Here is a 14,641-nt window from a genome sequence, read left to right on the forward strand (position 1 = left end):
GGAGCAGGGATAGGTACTGTTAATAATAATACTAATCTTTATTTTTATATAGTGCTATCATATTCCGCAGCGCCTTACATACATTATCATCACTGTCATCATTGTGGCTCACAATCTAGATTCCATATCAATATGTCTTTGGAGTGTGGGAGGAAACCGGAGAACAGAGAGGAAACCCACGCAAACACGGGGAGAACCTACAAACTCCTTGCAGATATACAATTTGCCTAAAACATTACCTATGACAGCTGAAGGAGGAGAGGGATGTGAGGAGAGGTACTCTATTATGTTTCACTGCCTTTTCTTTTTTTCAGTAATGTTTAGATTGGTTGTGATGTTCAAAAGTAAAGAAAATGTACTCAAACATTTTTTTCAAAGAAATCCTCTCAAAATTGATTACTTTGAGGAGGTATATTCCATTTGAAATCACTGTTCATATTATATAGGACCTGATGTCCAAATCCTGTGATGATACACTTCAGACACTGAGCATATTAAGTTAGAATTCATCATTAACTGGGTCGTATAAAATGCAGAGAAAAGAATACAGATGCCTCTGTAATCACATTTCATCATCCTGCTTCAGTTTGATGAAGCGTATACAGTTCACACACGACACTTGGGAGGAAACATTTCTGTGCCTGTAATCCATATTGTGAAATAATGACATTTTACATCCTGATTCAACAGCTTGAAATCTGTATCTCAATCTACAAAGGGCAACACAGCGACATCATTTTCTCCAGTGGGGAAGTGGCTATCGCTTCCAATTTCTATGTAATTTACTCCTTGCCAGAAATCTGTCTAGACGTTGCAGCCAATACTTAAATTCTTATTTCATTTCTTTTCCTACAATACATATGCATGGTTCATTCTAACCCTACGGCTGCTGTCTCGATCATCTAACAATGACATGTTCACATCATTTCCTGAATAAGAGGATTTGGAAAGTCATAATCTGCCCAGTAAATGTGTTGGAAATCAGTTCCTGATATTCTTCTTAAATTCTGCAGACTTCCCAAGAATCCGGAAAAAACAATCCACATGAGGTGTTTTGAATGAAGGTAAGACATTACAACTTCCTGTTCTGTGCGCTAGACGTCCAGCTTTCATATCACTATGTACCTTGCACTTTGCAGGCCTATTTTGGCAAGCTGCCTCTTAACTTGCTCATCACCAAAATATGAAACGCATACATGATTTCCTGGACATTAAGCCAACAGAATGACTGATTCCTTACTATTTGAACGCAAAACTAGTGGAAGCTCTCATGCCAAAAACAAGGTAGATAAGTTTGAGGGTATTGAGCTCCATGGATGGTTTCCATAATGCTCTGCAATAACGTATTAGAACATTGATGCAGAGTGAGCAGTTGCAGGTAAATCATGAAGCAGCATGACAAGAATCCAGAGATAGAAACCACTGCCCTGGGGTTAGAATACACAGACCTAATTGCAGATCTTATAAACCCACCTCACCAAATTGTGTAAGAACCTCTTCCAGAAATCCCATGTGTACCCTGTCAAAGGCCTTCTTGGCATCCAAAGACAAGAGCACACTGGTGATCCTGGATAACTCAGCTATCCTAATCTGATTTATCATCCGACTCGTTCCATCCTTTGCCTGCCGACCTGTCACAAACCCTACTTGGTCCGGGGCCACCAAATGAGATACCACTTTGTGCAATCTAGAAGCTATCAACTTTGAAAATATTTTAACGTCCCAATTTAACAGTGAAATAGATCTGTAACTCTCTAGAGATCCCCAATATTTGCCTGTCTTTGGGAGAGTAATAATTCTGGCCTCAAGATTAACTGGGACTATACATTCTGTATTCTTCCAATATTTAAAAGTCCTAAGCAAATAAGGTGATAAGTTAGCAGAAATTAGCAGTAGTATTGATTTGGGCCGGGGGCAGAGTTATTTTTTGAAGTTCTTATTATATTTTTAATTTCTTGAATAGAAAAGGGAGCATTAAGGAGCTCTAATTGATTTAGAGAAATTTGAGATAGATTCAGTTTCCCAGGGAAGGTCTGTATACTCTCCATAGTGGGTTATATATGGAGCGCCCTCTAGGGCTGTGAGGTACTCTGGTCGGGTCTGACGGTACTTAAAGGGGTGGTCACAGTGGCAGTGACCCGGTCCGTGGCCCTGGGCGTCCAGTAAAAGGGGATGAGTGGAAGTGGATAATAAAGTCTGTAAAGATAATTTGTGATGCCACCTGTGGTATTCGGCCAGGGATGGCCGACGCTGCTTAAAGGGGTCCACTGGGGCTGATAGAGTTGCAGCAGAGTTGGTATAGCTCCCCACAGGTAGAGCTAAGTCCCCAGGGCTACTGGTACAGTTAGTAAGAGAGATGATTATGGTGGAGTGCAGGAAATAATTGAAGGACACAGGGATAGCCGTTTCCTTTACCTTTTACTGATGAAATACAGGTACTGTCCAAGGTACAGGTAGCAGGTGGTGTTGGGGTCCGGGTATCCTGGACACAGCTTGGGATCCACTTAGCCAGGTGGGTTTGCAGGCCTTCGTTCTGCGCTTTGTACTCTGACCTTTACTTCCTATCCATATGGTTGACAGCCTGAGCCTGTCAAGGGCACTGCCTTCTCACTGGCAGCCCCAGGTTCCTGACCTGCTGTGTTGCCTACGGATGTCAGTTGGGGACAAGAGACTTGGAATCTCCTGCCATCCGGATTCAGTGGCTGAGTATGCAATCCTCTCACCACCACGGACTCCGGTGTCTGGTCTCTGCGCATTATCTTGGGGTGAGCCCACTCGCAGCTCCAGACCCCAGGCTCCTCTCTCTTGCTTCCTTTCCCTTCAGTGTCTCACACTAAACTCACTAACCCTCTCCAGACCAGAACTTATCAGCGAAGTTCCCCTGAAACTGGATTTAGAGCTCCCTCTTCTGGCATGGAGTCAGTAAGGTGTTGTATGTTTGTATTACCTGATTAGGGAATCCTTCCTTGCATCCAGGCATGACATCACCTCCCCCGGGAGGAAGGCAATGCCATTGTGGCAACCGGACTGTTGGGGTGCCACATATAATAGTGGGATCTTCTCTTAGGTAATAGAATTTATAATAATAATCAGCAAGGGTTTCTGCAATCTCAGATGGATTACGTTTACGTGTTTTATTAGGGCCCTCTAAAAACTCTATTTTAGATTCATCTTCTTTCTTTTTAGTCCTTTTTGCCAGAATTGCCCCAGCTCTATCGCCCATGGCATAAAATCTAGATTTGGCTTTCCTTAAGTTATACTCATAGGAGGAAAATAATCTAGATCGTAGTTGTAACCTCAATTTTATTAAGTTACTAGATGGTGGCCCGATTCTAACACATCTAGAATATGTATGTAGTTTATTTATGAAGTTTTCAGAATAATGCAATTTATACACAGGATTCGGCTGGCCGGGCGCGACTAATTAGCGAAGCGTGGTTTAAATTCTGTGCCAATTCGCGGGCGGACTGCCACTGTCGCTGATTGTTCGCGGCAGGCCGGGGAGTGACCAATCAGTGAAGCCAGGGCCTGCTCCAGGTTTTTGAGGGCCCCGGGTGAAAGAGTCGCAGTGGACCCCCCTCTTTAATTAAACAAGTAACCCTTAATTCTCTATGATTGCTCAGATAAAACATTACATTTTATTAATTACAACTATAAGACCATGAGACAACTACAAACAGATATACACATGAAAACACATAACCGTGCACTCTGAAATACACCCTACTTATAAAGCCTATAGCCAATACCTGCCTAACAGCGGAGGTTGACACCCTACACACAAATACGAGATTGGCGCCCCCGCTCACCGTCGGCTGACCTTATGACTCCTACAATGCACCCTATATAGGTGTCACTTATACCCAGTCAATTGTACTCAACCAGAAATAGATAGGCAGAGCTAAAGAAGCAGTTAGTATATATACATTTGATGCCTATATGTATATACTGTATATGTTGGCTCGAGTGTGGCAGGGTGAAGTACACGGACAAAGACAAAAATAAGTGTAAACAAAACAGTGCTCGTGTTTAAAAATAAACCTCACTACCTCTGTCCCCTATTGATACAGACAGCAGGGCGCGGGAGCGCCGCATATTAACCCCTCCAGCAAGACCCCACAACAGGGCTTTATCTGCGTCTACATACGCACAGCAACAAGGCACTTAAGTGTATGCCTTTACCTACAAGGATTCTTTCCTCTCCTCTGTGCACATTTAAGCGATTATATGATTAAGGCCCTGGTAGGGCCGAAACATCATTATAATTACCTCTGGTCGCTTTTCATGTCACATGGTCTAATTTTGTTTAATAAATCTCTCACTATTCGCAATATACATACAGAGTGTGCGGTGTACTATATTCTCTGTATACGTGGGGCTATCACAGCCCACTACACCTGCACCTCGCTCCCCTATTATCCAGAGTGCGCGCCAATTTTCTTTACCTATTTATAAAAAATATCAGAAATTTTACAAAAATGGAAAAAAAAATTTCAAACTTTGAATGATTCTCAATTTAATCCAGATAGTCATACCACAGAAATACATTGATAAATAACATTTCCTCATGTCTGTTTTACATAAGCACCATTTGTAAAATGTTACCGTATTTACTCATGTATAAGCCGAGATTTTAAGTACATTCTTTTGTGCTGAAAACGCCCCCCTCGGCTTATACACGAGTCATTGTCCAGAAAGCCGGCAGGGGAAGGGGAGCGGTGAAGCAGCAGCAGGAGGCGGCTAACAAAAGACAACGTACTCACCCTCCTCACGCCATCGCTGCATCTCTGTCCCTGCATCTCCGTCCCGGCAGCTCTTCCTGTGCTGAGCGGTCACATGGTACCGCTCATTAAGGTAATGAATATGCATGCATTTCCACTCCCATAGGCGAGGAGCGCATATTCATTACCTTAATGAGTGGTACCACGTCACTGCTCAGCACAGGAGAGCTTGCGGTGCCGGGACAATGGAGATGCAGTGACGACGTGAGGAGGTTGAGGAGGATGGGGGGCATACCCCCATGCATACAATGATGGGGGGGTGAGCCATGCGGGACCGGGGGAGCCACGCATACAACAGGAGGAACCACACATACCAGGACAGGACGGGCAGGAGCCACACATACCAGGGCAGGACGGCGGAGCCACACATACCAGGACAGGACGGGGAAGCCACACATACCAGGACAAAATGGGGGAACCACATACCAGGACAGGATGGGGGAGCAACATACCAGGACAGTGATGGGGGGAGCCACGCATACCAGGACAGCGACTGGGAAGCCACACATACCAGGACAGGATGGGGAGCCACATATACCAGGACAGGACGGGGGAGCAACACGTACCAGGACAAAATGGGGGAGCCACATACCAGGACAGGATGGGGGAGCAACATACCAGGACAGTGACGGGGGAGCCACGCATACCAGGACAGCGACGGGGGAGCCACGCATACCAGGACAGGGACGAGGGGACAATGCATACCTGGCAAATACTCGAGTCAATAAGCTTACGCAGTTTTCCCTGGCAAAATTAGGCGCCTCAGCTTATACTCGGGTCGGCTTATACTCGAGTATATACTGTATTTTATTTTGTTAGCCTTTTAGGAGGTTTAAAAGTGTATCACTAATTTTTCATTTTTTCAAGGAAATTTACAAAATTTATTTTTTGAGGGCCCTATCCAGGTTTGAAGTGACTTTGTTGGTCATATTTATATATTGGAAAAACCCCAAAAGTGACACCAGGTTAAAAGTAGCACCCCCCCGCCCCCACACCCCCCAACATATTGAAAACTACTGTCATGTAGTTTATTAACCCTTCCGGTGATTTTCAGGGATTAATGCAAAGTGACATGACAAATTAAAAAGTGTATTTTTACCACCTAAATGTCGGTAACTTCTGAACAGACCGCTATAGCCCGGAGACTCTAAGGTGCTATTTGTCTGTGAATTGCCATGGAAAACATCAGGACCACACGATCATGATCTCAGGGTGCCGATGGGTTAAAGAGGAAGCCCACACACTCTGCTAACCATTTATATGATGTAATCACTATTGACAGCAGCATCTAAGGGGTTAAACAGATAACGTTGATGCCAACATTGATTGTGGCTGATGCAGCAAGTTGTCAGCTATAGTGTACAGCCGACAGCTGCTGGATTGTCACCTGTATGGGGAGGCTATTCTCCTATATCTCAGGTCAGTAAAAAGACATATTGGCAATCATTAAGGGGTTAAACAGATAATTTAAAGAATAATATTTTTCATTAGCGTGAAAACTTCTCCATATATCATGTAAATGATATTCCATAATTAATGGGCCAAGCTCTTTTCTAGTAGCACCGATGGGATCACTAAAAGATTGGCACAACTGGAGTCCAGATGGATATGGACACTTGGTACAGAAACGCTGCAGATCCGCAATTGATTTACAGTACAATGTAAATCAATGAGAAAAAAAAAATGCTGTGCACACTTTGCGGAAAATCCGCTGCGGAAACGCTGCGGTTTAAAAGAAGTAGCATGTCACTTCTTTTATGTGAATCTGCAGCATTTTTGTACCCATTCCATTATAGAAATCCGCAGGGGTAAAAAACACAGCAAATCCGCTCGAAAACCGCAGCAAAAACGCACAAAAAACGCTGCGGAACCGCACAAAAACGTGACAAATCCACAGGTGCGTTTTCTGCCAGGAGAGGCACAATCTGCACCAGAAATTCCTAAGGCTAATCTGCAACGTGTGCACATAGCCTTAGTCATACAAAACACTGCCTTGAACCAATAAGGGTAATCTCCATTCATTGCACCAAAATAATGTTACTGAGGCGCCAATCCCAATTACTCACACAAGTAAGAGAGACACCTGCCACAGCACCACACATCATCCTGTCTCCAGCCTGCAAATGCTCCACCGCACATGCACCACAGCTCCACGTCACTAGGGTACGGCTATATGACTATGTCACATGGTCCGACTCCCAAGACATTGGGCAAAGTGCGCATGCGCGCCTGGCATACAAGCCCAGAAACAGCTGGAGGCAAATACAAAGCCATGTCCATGGCAACATACGTGTACTGCGGTGAGGGAAACTAGCTTTCTACTGGAGCCGGCGCAAGGGTAAACGATCCACCAATGCTTAAGCATCATATTTACATGTTCCACCAAGCAATCGCATGAGACCGCATCACTGGGAAAAACTGCAAACAAAAAACATTATTTTAATTAAAAAAAATGTAAATGAGATGACAATAAGGGGAGGAGCAGAGGGTATGGGTACGATGAACACAATTCCAAGCATATACATTCTCTGAGAAATGAAATCATCTACTATATAATTGTCTAAGGGTTACTTCCGTCTTTCTTTCTATCTGTCTGTCTGTCTTTCTGTCTGCCTTTCTGTCTGTCACGGAAATCCCAAGTCGCTGATTGGTCGCGGTCAAACGGCCACGACCAGTCAGCGACGGGCACAGTGCGGCCACGAAATGGCCGCTCCACACTCCCCTCCAGTCAGTGCTCACACAGGAATAATGGCGGCGTTAACGGACTGCGCTATGCCGCGGTGTAACGCAGTCCGTTAATGCTGCTATTAACCCTGTGTAACCAACTTTTTACTATTGATGCTGCCTATGCAGCATCAAAAGTAAAAAGATCTAATGTTAAAAATAATAAAAAAAATAAAAAATCATTCTATACTCACCTTCCGCGCCTTTCCCGCTCCTCGCGACGGTCCGGTTCATGCATTGCGGTCTCGCGAGATGATGACATAGCGGTCTCGCGAGACCACTACGTCATCATCTCGCGAGACCGCAATGCACTCTTGGGACCGGAGCATCGCGAGGAGCAAGGGTGTACTATATACTATGTGGCTGGGCAATATACTACGTGGCTGTGCTATATACTACTTGGCTGTGTTATATACTACGTGGGCTGCGTTATATGCTACTTGGCTGTGCTATATTTCTCTGCTGTATCTGTGCATCATGAATCGTGGTATGTGTTAAAGAGGGGGGCCCACTGAGACTCTTTCGCCCGGGGCCTTCAAAAACCTGGAGCTGGCCCTGGATCACTGATTGGTCACGCCCAGCCACGAACAATCAGCAACAGTCACAGTCCGCCCGCGAATTCTAGAATACCAGATGCGTTAGAATCGGGCCACCATCAAGTCCAGGGGTGTCAAACTGCATTCCTCGAGGGCTGCAAACAGGTCATGTTTTCAGGATTTCCTTGTAATTTAATCACCTACACACATAATGATTGCAGCACCTTGTGCAATGCTAAGGAAATCTTGAAAACACGCATGGTTTGCGGCCCTCGAGGAATACAGTTTGACACCCCTGATCTAGTCTACTATATAATTGTCTAAGGGTCACTTTCGTCTTTCTGTCTGTCTGTCTGTCTGTCTGTCACGGAAATTCCAAGTCGCTGATTGGTCGCGACCAGTCCTGCTCCATACTCCCCTCCAGTCAGCGCAAGCCACCTACATAGCGTTGTAGCAGTCTGTTAAACCGACTGCGTTACACAGCGGCATTAACCCAGCATCAATAGTAAAAAGATCTAATGTTAAAAATAATAGAAAAAATAAAAAATCGTGATATACTCACCGTCCGGGGCCTTTCCCGCTCCTCGGGGCACTCCGGGCCATGCATTGCGGTCTCGCGAGATGATGATGTAGCGCTCTCGCGAGACCGCTACGTCATCATCTCGCGAGACCGCAATGCAGTCTTGGGACCGGAACGTCGCGAGGAGCATTGCTGAACGCCTCGCCTGGATCCGGTGGCCACCGGAGGGTGAGTATATAACTATTTTTAATTTTCATTTTTTATTTTTTTTAACGGGGATATGGTGCCCACACTGCTACATAGTACTTGGGCTGTATTATATACTGTGTGGCTGCTACATACTACGTGGGCAGTGTTATATACTACGTGGGCTGTGCTATATATTACGTGGGCTGTGTTATATACTATGTGGGCAGTGCTATATACTTCGTGGACTGTGCTATATATTACGTGGGCAGTGTTATATACTGCGTGGGCTGTGCTATATATTACATGGGCAGTGTTATATACTACGTGGGCAGTGTTATATACTACATGGGCTGTGCTATATATTACGTGGGCAGTGTTATATGCTACGTGGGCAGTGTTGTATACTACGTGGGCAGTGTTATATACTACGTGGGTAGTGTTATATACTACGTGGGCTGTGCTATATATATTACGTATGCAGTGTTATATACTAAGTGGGCAGTGTTATACTGTATACTACGTGGGCTGTGCTATATATTACGTGGGCAGTGTTATATGCTATGTGGGCAGTGTTATATACTGCGTGGGCTGTGCTATATATTACGTGGGCAGTGTTATATACTACGTGGGCTGTGCTATATACTACGTGGGCAGTGTTATATACTGCGTGGGCTGTTATATACTACGTGGGCTGTGTTATATACTGCGTGGGCAGTGCTATATACTGCATGGGCAGTGTTATATACTGCGTGGACTGTGTTATATACTGCGTGGGCTGTGTTATATACTGCGTGAGCAGTGTTATATACTGTGTGGGCTGTGTTATATACTACATGGGCTGTGTTATATACTGCGTGGGCTGTGTTATATACTACGTGGGCAGTGTTATATACAACGTGGGCAGTGTTATATACTACGTGGGCAGTGTTATATACTACGTGGGCAGTGTTATATACTGCTTGGGCAGTGTTATATACTGCTTGGGCAGTGTTATATACTACGTGCCTTTGTTATATACTACGTGGGCAGTGTTATATACTGCGTGGGCAGTGTTATATACTACATGGGCTGTGTTATATACTACGTGGGCTGTGTTATATAGTGCGTGGGCTGTGTTATATACTACGTGGGCAGTGTTATAAACTACGTGGGCTGTGTTATATACTACATGGGCTGTGCTATATATTACGTGGGCTGTGTTATATACTACGTGGCTGTGCTATATACTACGTGGGCAGTATTTTTTTGGCAGCGTTATATAGATGACGTGTTCCTCATTTGGACGGGAGATGTAGAGACACTTATTGGCTTTCACAGTGATTTAAATTTGTGCACACCCACTATTGAGTTTTCTATTCAATATGGTCATGGGTCTATCAACTTCTTGGATACATTGGTATTGATAAAACCAGGCGGCCTAGTCGAGACGGATCTGTACGTTAAACCAACAGATAAAAATAGTCTTCTTTTATATACGAGTAGCCACCCCCATCATGTCAAAAAGGCCCTACCCAAATCCCAGCATGAGAGGATTAGGAGGATAGTTTCGAACCCACTAGTTCGTTCTCGTAGACATCTCGAGATGGACTTTAAATTCCGGGAGAGGGGCTATCCCTCATCTATTTCAGGGGTATCAGAAAATATTGATATATCTACACGAGACAGAATCAAGACTCCCAGGATAGCTTTTGTGAATATGTTTCACCCCTTCAAACGGCCCATACATCAGAGTATATTTAGACATTGGAATATCCTGCAGACCTCATATCCCGATATCCCGGAATTCAACTCTCGACCACTAATTTGTAATACTAGATCTGACAATCTCAGGAACTATCTTGTAAGAGCAGATGTCGGCTCAGCAATAGTTACACCACGACAACGTATTCCGAGTACCCCACGGAGAGGGACCTTTCCTTGCTTGGGGTGCCGCCAATGTTCGAATATCATAAAGGGGGACTCCTTCACACACCCACGGACTGGGCGCAGATTTCAGATTAAGGGCCACTTCACATGTGATTCCACGTATGTGGTGTATCTCATTAAATGTCCATGCGGTCTTGGATATGTTGGGGAGACTACCCAGCATATCCGAGACCGCATTTCCCAGCACAAATCAACCATTAGGTGTTCACGCAGCCTACTACCCATTCCTGCCCATTTTTTGGAGCATAGACATACTATTGCACAATTACGTTATCAGGTGATTGACAGTGTTCCTTTAGCCAGGAGAGGTGGCGATAGGATTAAAAAACTTAAGGCCCGTGAATCCTACTGGATTCATAAGCTGCAAACACTTTCTCCCTTTGGCCTCAACAGGGATTATGACATTGTCTATTGATTTACAATCATTCTGCCATTTGTCATTTTGTTTGACTCTCTAAGAATTGCTGGAAGGTACCTCCTCCTATGTGGAGGTCTGTTATCTCCTTCTATTTTTACTTAAGTGATTGGGATCATTATTGTTATTATTATTATTGTCATTATTTTTATTATTACTTTTATTGTCTCATCTTGTAGTATATGTTTTTCTTTTCATTTAGGTCTCCCTTTTTCTTTCTGATCACTTATATTTTACTTTATTTCTATTCTTTTGCCATATATTCTTCTTATTTCCTTTCTTATAGGCTGGCTCCGATTTGCGCTAACTGCGCATGCGCCGATGACGCTCTACACCCGGCTTTCTCCGGCTCCCTTCGGCGCTTTACTTTCTTCTAGCGCCTGCGCACTATGTATCCTGACCTCCTGGGCACCCGGAAGTTCTTTTCTCCTCCTCCATTCACTGCGGTCGGCGGGCACATATAAGCGCGGCTCTGCGCTCTCTCCCCCACCGCACCACGGACCTCGCTTAGTCGGACCACCACCACTGGTAATGTCTCTTTGTCATACTTTCTGTGTATGTTTTTCACGTAGCCATCTGGGTCTCCTGCAGTTACCGTTTATCTCAGCAGTCGGCTCCTCTTTTATAGTTTCTATTTCATATGCCGTGTGTTTCCCTTTGTTGTCCTGGGCCCCATTTGGCTGTAGTGTTTTTTCACACTATATTACTCTACCTTTGGCTTTAGCCTTATATCTTTTTCTTTCCTACACAGACCTATTTATTTATTCATTTGTGTCCTTGTACTCTTTTTTTCTGCTTATGTATGGTAGTTCTGGATATATGTATATGAGTGTGTGTATACAGTGGGGCAAAAAAGTATTTAGTCAGTCAGCAATAGTGCAAGTTCCACCACTTAAAAAGATGAGAGGCGTCTGTAATTTACATCATAGGTAGACCTCAACTATGGGAGACAAACTGAGAAAAAAAAATCCAGAAAATCACATTGTCTGTTTTTTTAACAATTTATTTGCATATTATGGTGGAAAATAAGTATTTGGTCAGAAACAAACAATCAAGATTTCTGGCTCTCACAGACCTGTAACTTCTTCTTTAAGAGTCTCCTCTTTCCTCCACTCATTACCTGTAGTAATGGCACCTGTTTAAACTTGTTATCAGTATAAAAAGACACCTGTGCACACCCTCAAACAGTCTGACTCCAAACTCCACTATGGTGAAGACCAAAGAGCTGTCAAAGGACACCAGAAACAAAATTGTAGCCCTGCACCAGGCTGGGAAGACTGAATCTGCAATAGCCAACCAGCTTGGAGTGAAGAAATCAACAGTGGGAGCAATAATTAGAAAATGGAAGACATACAAGACCACTGATAATCTCCCTCGATCTGGGGCTCCACGCAAAATCCCACCCCGTGGGGTCAGAATGATCACAAGAACGGTGAGCAAAAATCCCAGAACCACGCGGGGGGACCTAGTGAATGAACTGCAGAGAGCTGGAACCAATGTAACAAGGCCTACCATAAGTAACACACTACGCCACCATGGACTCAGATCCTGCAGTGCCAGACGTGTCCCACTGCTTAAGCCAGTACATGTCCGGGCCCGTCTGAAGTTTGCAGAGAGCATTTGGATGATCCAGAGGAGTTTTGGGAGAATGTCCTATGGTCTGATGAAACCAAACTGGAACTGTTTGGTAGAAACACAACTTGTCGTGTTTGGAGGAAAAAGAATACTGAGTTGCATCCATCAAACACCATACCTACTGTAAAGCATGGTGGTGGAAACATCATGCTTTGGGGCTGTTTCTCTGCAAAGGGGCCAGGACGACTGATGCGGGTACATGAAAGAATGAATGGGGCCATGTATCGTGAGATTTTGAGTGCAAACCTCCTTCCATCAGCAAGGGCATTGAAGATGAAACGTGGCTGGGTCTTTCAACATGACAATGATCCAAAGCACACCGCCAGGGCAACGAAGGAGTGGCTTCGTAAGAAGCATTTCAAGGTCCTGGAGTGGCCTAGCCAGTCTCCAGATCTCAACCCTATAGAAAACCTTTGGAGGAAGTTGAAAGTCCGCGCTGCCAAGCGAAAAGCCAAAAACATCACTGCTCTAGAGGAGATCTGCATGGAGGAATGGGCCAACATACCAGCAACAGTGTGTGGCAACCTTGTGAAGACTTACAGAAAACGTTTGACCTCTGTCATTGCCAACAAAGGATATATTACAAAGTATTGAGATGAAATTTTGTTTCTGACCAAATACTTATTTTCCACCATAATATGCAAATAAATTGTTAAAAAAAACAGACAATGTGATTTTCTGGATTTTTTTTCTCAGTTTGTCTCCCATAGTTGAGGTCTACCTATGATGTAAATTACAGACGCCTCTCATCTTTTTAAGTGGTGGAACTTGCACTATTGCTGACTGACTAAATACTTTTTTGCCTCACTGTATGTGTGTACATGTTAGTATGCATGTGTTTGGGTGTTTTGTAGATTGGTGTGTGAATGTGTATGTGTGTTGTTATATGTGTTTGTATATATGGTAGTGTGTGAGTTTATATTCTTATTTTTCTTGGTTTTTTCTTATCTGTACTTTTTGTTTTCCCTCCACTTTTCTTTTCTTTTTTTCTTCCTTTGTTTTTCCTTTTTCCTTTTTCCTCTCTGTTTCGGATGGTTTTCTAGTTTGACTGGTGGCTATTTTGTCTGTCAGTCCTATTCATATAGTATATCCCAGTTCGTATGTATGGTCTTTTGCTTCCAAGCAGGGATTATTCTATATTGTATATCCTATGTATTCGAGGCTTTGGTTTTTTCCAAAAGTTTTGGTTATTTTTGGTCATATGTATTTAAGTGTATTTATCTGTTTAATATCATTACAGATACATGTACAGGTTTACTTGAAAAAGGCTCATAAGCCGAAACGTCGAAAAATTACCTGTGGAGTGATGAATATTATTGTTCATTTTTTCTAATACGTGTGCGGTGAATTAATGTCATTTGAAACGTCATTTACAACGTTTGGAATTTTCCAATAAACCTTCATGAATTGCATTTGACTTCTATTGTGTGCCGGAGTTATTTTTCTGGATGTTCTATTTTTTTCTCCTGAGCACCAACGAAGTAGTGAGCACCTCATTTTTTTCTATATTTACTACGTGGGCAGTGTTATATACTAAGTGGCTGCTATATACTAAGTAGCTGCTATATACTAAGTGGCTGCTATATACTACGTGGCTATGCTTTATACTACGTTGCTGTCTGTATTACGTGGGCTGTGTTATATACTGCGTGGGCTGTGCTATATACTGCGTGGGCTGTGTTATATACTACGCGGCTGGTCTATATACTACGTGGCTACTATATACTACATGGCTGTGTTATATACAGTACAGACCAAAAGATTGAACACACCTTCTCATTTAAAGATTCTTCTGTATTTTCATGACTATGAAAATTGTACATTTACACTGAAGGCATCAAAACTATGAATTAACACATGTGGAATTATATACTTAACAAAAAAGTGTGAAACAACTGAAATTATGTCTTATATT

General features: G+C 43.5%; 1 long non-coding RNA gene across 1 annotated transcript; it reads left to right on the plus strand.

The window, feature by feature from the left end:
• Positions 1 to 722: 722 nt before the first annotated feature.
• Positions 723 to 14,143, plus strand: LOC138641382 (uncharacterized). The gene is made up of 3 exons (XR_011313807.1): positions 723 to 1,064; positions 11,378 to 11,619; positions 13,967 to 14,143. It is a non-coding gene; the product is annotated as an uncharacterized lncRNA (long non-coding RNA).
• Positions 14,144 to 14,641: the final 498 nt, after the last annotated feature.

Source organism: Ranitomeya imitator, chromosome 6 (assembly GCF_032444005.1).
Source record: "Ranitomeya imitator isolate aRanImi1 chromosome 6, aRanImi1.pri, whole genome shotgun sequence".
Taxonomy (NCBI): Eukaryota; Metazoa; Chordata; class Amphibia; order Anura; family Dendrobatidae; genus Ranitomeya; species Ranitomeya imitator.